Below are 7,309 nucleotides of genomic sequence, written 5' to 3' on the forward strand. Positions count from 1 at the left end.
AAACTTTAATCGTTTCTCATTTTAAGTAGCCCCTCCAAATTTTTATATTAAAATTTTCTTTTTAAAACTACGGATTTATTATGAAATTTTTAATCGGTGGTTTTAGAATATCCTATATGAAAATGATAATATAATAATATGACAACAGCAACCAATAATAATAATCATAATAATATAATAATAATAATAATTCTTTGATATGGCAATATGCAATCAATGCTATTTTTATAATCTTGAGTTACCAACATTTCAAATTAGTACTGCTAATAATTACTATTATTATTATTTTTATATAATTATGATTGGGTTTATAATCTATTTAAAACTGCATTGTAATTAAAACTTTTAATTTTTTAATTTAAAACTGTTTATAAACTATAATTAATTAATATATGGATACATGTGTGTAATTGTGTATGTGTATGTGTACGCGCACGTATGTATATGCGTGTGTGTTGTATCATATTTATAAATTTTCGTTTATATAACATAATTTTCATTCATCTCTAAATTATGTTTATAAAAAGTTATCAGTTATAATTACTAAATCTTTTTCCAACGATTCGTAAATCTCCCAACTTTTAGTATATGGTATATCAATTATTTTTATTACAAATAAAACAGATGTATTTTTTACAATATATCCTAAACAAGAAAATGCTATTTTCGAAGTATTCCAACTTTCACGTACAGCATATATTTCAAAATTTACAGAAAAAATAAACAAAATTTTGCTAAAATTGGGCAAATCGTCAGAAAAAGATGAACATATAAATTTATTTAATGTTAAGTTAGTACCTCGAAACTCTACTCTTTTTCCTACATAAATAGTTTTTTCAATAGTAATATGTAAGCTATTCATAATAATTACATTGTAATCAGTAAAGCTTAAATTTTCTCTTTTAAAATTTTTTAATATTGGTTCACTATTAAAAGAATTTTTATTTTTCCAAAGCGTCATCATATATTTTTGGTGACGTATGGATAATGTATATGCAACATCTTTAAAATTTTTTAACTTGTTTGCTAAATCCTTCAAATAACCATGTTTACTTTCATATCTCATTGTTCAATAAGTTCTGGGAGGCCCCATTTTTTTAATGATCATTACATAATGAGTAACTAGATGATCTTTTGGTGTTAAAGCAACAGAATATTCTTTGATTAAAAGTTCATGATGTTCTTTAATAATCTTTTCTAATTCATCTAACATATTATTTGTAATTGTAGGTGCTAGTACAATTTTTAACATTTTTATTACTAATAAAACTATCTTCCATTTATTAAAATTTTGACCAAGTTTTGGAATTATATCTCGTAAAATTATAGGTAAATGAATAATTAAACAAAGTGTTTGTGCTGCACGTTGTCCTATTGTATTCGATTTTTTATTCAAATTTATAACACTAGGCAAATTAGGTCTATTATGTAATCCATAGTCAAAAGCTTGTATTTTATCATTTAAATCATTTAAGCTGATAATATTATTTATATCGCAGAAATGAAAGAATAAATTTAAATCCCTTTGGCAAATACCTTCTAAAAAATCATGCATTATATCAACATTTAAATTTTCACAAGGTTTAAAGTAAGCTAAATCAAATAAAGGACTTTTACTTTTAATTCCAAAAAAATTTATTGTATCACTATTCGCATAATGAAGCTGATTTGAAAGATCAATAAAACTTTCAAATGTACGTAAAAGATTATCATCAGCAGTACAAGGTTTTTGAGCATCTTCTTTATGAATTGTGCAAATCCTACAATAGTAGTTAGCATTAAATGACTCATTCATGCCAAATAACATATTTCCACCCAAATTATCAAAAGCTAACGATACTAAAGTGCCTTTCATAAAGGTATTTAAAGATTCGATAAATATTCCTTCTTTTTCTAAAATTTTGATATCATTTACGATTTTATCTAATACAGGATTTAATCCAAATTGTTTAATATCAAGATTATAGCATAAAGCTAATAAATGAATATTTTCCAAATTCGAATTAATATAAAAAGGAAGGTTATTAATAACAAAATAAAATGCACCAATTTTATGAACACTTGTCTTACTTCCTAAAGGGTTACAAACTTCAAATTCATCAAAAAATAATTGTAGTTGAATTGCATTGTTATTATTTTGAAAAAAAGAATTATTTTTATAAACATGTCCGTCAACAAAATGTGTATATTTATTTTCATTTACTTCTATATTAGTAGTAAAATATTTTTGGATAGCTGCATTATTTAATAAAACTTTGAGAGTTTCTAATAAAGGAATATAAGTAAAAGTACTAGTAATAGGAATTTGCTTGTAACATTGGGCTTTACTGTCGTATCTTTTATCGAGTCTAATACCATGTGGCACTCGTATAGGCTGAACTATATTTCCTTTAAACAATTTATTTCGATTATATTTAGTTACGTGATTTCGGAATAAATATTTAAATTTATCTGCAAAAATTTGACGTTCATCTAAATTTGAAAATGACACTATATTTTCAAGTAAAAAATTAATTAGCTCTGATGTTGTTTCAAGAATTTTGGTTATTGTAATTTCTGGTAAATTTAATGAATACATTTCTGTAATATAGTTAATTATATATTTTTCTGGATCTTGGTCATTGAATTCTGGATCATTGCAAAGAAAATTATCAATAAAATTATCTTGTTCATTTAATTCAGCATCAGTATCGTTAGCTGTTGATAAAAAATCAAGATCATTATTAATATCATATGATTGTTCATCACTCGAAGATGGGTTTTGTAATTGCTGACATTTTTAAAAATGTTTTCTGAATCCGTTATAAGTTTTTAATACAGAAGGACAACCTGCACTTGCACATTTTAAATTAAGATTTGAGCTATCAAACAACATATGTCGATTTCTTAAATGGTCACATATTTGTTTTATTTCTGTTGTTTCGTAATTGCACAAATAACATTTAAAAGCCATTATTATAAAATAGAAAAATGTGATAATTGAGGTACTAATTTAACTATAATTATACTTTAAACATATACTGTAAATAACTAATTAACTAAAATAATATTATAGTTTTAAAATGTTGAATTTTATAGAAACTTAAAATTAATATCACAAAATTATTTAACTGCGTATTCGTTTGCTTCATACAATTATATTTTAATTTATTTCAAAATTATAAAATAAAAAAACTTAAAATTCTTTTCTCATAAAAATAATACAACTGAAGATTTGTTTGTTCAGTCTTTAAAAAAAGAAATATGTGATTCAACTAACCTTCTTGCATTGATTCCTTTTTTGCACTTTCAATTTTTGTCAAAGTTTCAATAATTTTATTAGTACATTTACTAGATATTTTGTAAAAATAATGTTGTATTAATATCCAAAAATTCTGCAAATCTCCGTCATATTCAGTATGAAAAACATAGTGAGCTTTCAAAAGATAATCAATAGCTTTAATGATGTCTGTTGTGTCTAATAAAATTAAGTTTTTATCAATTTTCAAAAAATATTGGCGAATTGCGAGTTTGTTTGGCCCAACTGTGATTAATTTTGGTTGAGTTTTATTTTCATCAGTATGCAGCGGTGTTCCACTCTAAGAAAAATAGATCAAATAATATTAGTGCAATGAATCTATTTTAGTTGATTTAAAATATATAATTCAAGGAATCAAGATGTACATATATGTATCTGTATATAGATAATTAATTTTTTAATTATATTTTTTGCTTTTTCTCTCGCCGCAGACTTTTTTCCTCTAGCAGTCGAAGGTACTAATTGCGTTAGAGCAATATATGAATTCGTAACACGATCCCAATCTAATGAATAAAATGAAAAATATTAGAAATTTACACACTAATATATTTAATAATTTCAACTAGTAATTTTAATTAATAATTTTACCAAGTAAATTTTTATCTTGTTTTTCGGTATTGTAAACATTTAAAATATGATTGACGTAGTTTGGATATGATGTATTCAAAATATCTTTTTGAATATGAGGAAATAATAATTCAAATTCAATATCGATCTAGAAAAAATGTTTTAAATTACTTTTGATTATATAGCTACATACATATATTGATATTATTAAAAGTTAGAAATTATTTAAAAAATTAATTATAAAAGATTGAAAACTCACCAATTCGGGAATATCCAAAAATCTTGGAAATACTTAAAAAAAATGTTCATTTAAATATAAGTACCTCCTTGCTTTAAAAGTTTCCTTTACTTTTTCAATTATGTTATCTTTTTGCTCAATAGTCGCATATTTCATAAAATTAATTGCATCTTTAATAGTATCTGTTTCATCCACAGGTTCAATAGCTACGCTAGTATCGGGTTTTTTTTTTGCATTCATCCGGTGGAATAACTTTATTTTCTTTCCTTTGTACATTAGCTAATCGCGAAGCGATATATCCCTTTCCAGTTTTTGGGTCATAAAAGTGTTCCTAATAAAAATAAATTTATTATTAATAAACAGTTTAGTAAAATTAGTAGAATATTAAAATATTGGCGTGTGTCTGTGTGTGTCAACTAAATAAATATTTATAACATGATATTTTGCTGTTTACTACGGGATACACTCACATAACCCAAATTCCCTTCTGGATTTTTTAAATTTGGAAAAACTTCAATAATTGTTTCAGCATATTTGCATTTTTCAGAAGACAAGATTTGTCTACCAACTTTTTCTTTATATTGTAATAAATGATGAACCACTAGTTTTACTAATAATTTCCTATATTTATCAGGCAAATATTTATTTATCTCATAACTTTGGAGAATTTCTTCTCCACATGAAGAATTTTTAATTAATTTGTATAAGCTCTAAAAGGACAAAAAAATAGGAAAAGGATATTAATAAGATAGAAATGTTAGTAACAAGAATAGATTATTTAAATAAGAATGTAGTGCAAGTCAGGAAAAATATGTGTCTCTTTTCTGGCTTATACTATATTTTCATCCTTATATGATAACGCAATAATAATAAAGCAATATGCTAAAGATGTTATTTTTTTAGCTTTTAAATTTCTATCAATTGCGATAAATACAAAAAATTTTTAAACTTTTTTCTTAAATGTGTTGAAACGTAAATTTTATATATATGCGCAAAGAGAGTTGCAACTAAGCATATTAACAAAAAAAATCATCTATTGAAACAATGGATAAACTTTGAGACTGATCCTATATGATATTTTAAAAAGTTTGAACATGTTAACAATAAAAAGCAGTAAACAAATAAAAATAATATGTGGGCTCATAAAAATAATTATTTCAAACAAACCTCTTTTGATATTATGTCGTCCTTAATATGCATTACTTTAGATTTTTTTGAACAAGATGCATATTCTTCAAAATTTGATGTAGTCTGTTCTTTAATGTTCGATATATCGGTTACATCTGAACATTGTTCGTCACATTCTTCATTTTTATTTGTAATGTTTAATAAGGTAGGTGTTGATGTGCGAGAAAGTAATGGATTTGATATCCTCGATGTTGATGATAGAGAATCAGCTATAAAAATTGTTATTTTATATAAAAATAATGTGAAAAAAACGAATTAGAATAAATATTATTTCAAAAAATTAAAAATAAAATGTTAAAAATTCTCTTACAAATATCAAGAAAATTCTTTGTATGTTTGATCTTTAATACAACTCCTCGTGCACTTGATCGAACGAATTCTGTTAAAAAATCAGGATCAAGTCTGGCATCATACGCATCAGTAAAATTAAAATTTACATTATTTAATGAAGGAAATATTGTTTCAGCTGTAATATAAATAAAATTATAGTAAATAATTTTATAGTAAAGCATTTTAGTAATAGTGCTATTATTTAATACAAGAATAAGAAAAAATAACTGAAAGAACGAACCTTTTCGAACAAAATCTTCATACAAACATGACTCTTCCAATTTAATCCATACTTTTTCATCAGCGTATTGTAACACACAAAATAGATATGTTTTATTTTCTTGAATATCCATATTAAATGCCATATTATTAATTCCACAGACAAAAACCTATAAATTACAAATAAATTTCAATGTTTGCAAAATCACTATGAAAAGTACTAACAATAAATATAAATAAAATAAAATAAAATAAAATAAATTCTGCTAAATTGCAAGAATGTATTAAAAATGCTTTGAAGATTGTAATTAAATTTAAACTCAAATTACATTGAAAATCAAATTAAAGTCTTTCTGTTATTAATATTTTATGATCATAGATAAATGCTATCTATCTCTAAAAAAAATCTGATTAAATTTGGAAATTGGCTATCATATATGCATCATATAAATTGATAAATGACATGAATATAAGCTATACCATTAGCGTTACGTTCGGAAACCACGCTCTTAGCACACTAAGTGTCTATCTTTGTTTATCTTTTAATAAGTAACAAAAATAGAACGACATTCAGTGTGCTAAAAGTGTGGTTCCCGAACGCAGCTTATGATTATCCTGCAACTTTTATGATTGCTTGTAATGGTTATGTATCGTTGCGCAGAATTTTCTAATAGCTGCACAACGATACATAACAATAATAATGTCGTTATGAAAGGCATAAGTCTACAAGCCCTTTTCTCTTTTTAATATTAGTATACAAAGATTTCAAACTTACTACGTTACCATATAAGGAATTAAGGAAAGAATCTCTCATTCCTATTCTTTGACTTTAAGCGATACACTCACGCGAAGAGCATAATGTCCGGCGTAGATAGGTTATATTATGAAGACGCGTAATAAGTTGCTCGAAGAAGCATAGCACAGATAGATATAAAAACAGCTACGAAGCGTTGCCAATCTATGTAGTTGGCGCTACAAGCGCTACTTTATTAAAAAATAATATAATAGTAATTCATAATAATTATACATACTTGACAAAAGGAAGCAAACGAGACACATCGAGACACGTCGAGATCACGTCGAGAAGTAACGAATAAAGAAAAGGAAGCAAACGAGACACATCGAGACACGTCCAGACACGTCGAGATCACGTCGAGAAGTAACGAATAAAGATCTGTACTTATCACCCCCACTTATTCTATAGAATAAAATCAACATTTTTTTCCTGTAAATTTTAACAGATAAATTTTGTCACAATGAATACGGAACATATTTATTGTGTAAAATTTAAAATAGATGCAGATTATGTTATTTTTACATTTTTTTTCAGTTGTTCTGATAATTTAACAATTGAGTTTAATTAACATAACAGCAATATGTTAAATTAACACATGAATGTGTTAAATATTTAACACAAAAATTTTAACGGGGATTTTTTTTAACAAGGAAACAATGTTTTCAACTGTGTA

At 25.0% G+C, this 7,309-nt stretch overlaps 1 pseudogene; it reads right to left on the reverse strand.

Moving 5' to 3' along the window:
* Positions 1-7,021, reverse strand: part of LOC145947739 (uncharacterized) — a 33,610-nt pseudogene extending 26,589 nt beyond the window's left edge.
* Positions 7,022-7,309: the final 288 nt, after the last annotated feature.

The sequence above is a fragment of the Prenolepis imparis genome, unplaced genomic scaffold (assembly GCF_030444845.1).
Source record: "Prenolepis imparis isolate NDT839.2.m4 unplaced genomic scaffold, iyPreImpa1.0 SCAF_133, whole genome shotgun sequence".
NCBI lineage: Eukaryota > Metazoa > Arthropoda > Insecta > Hymenoptera > Formicidae > Prenolepis > Prenolepis imparis.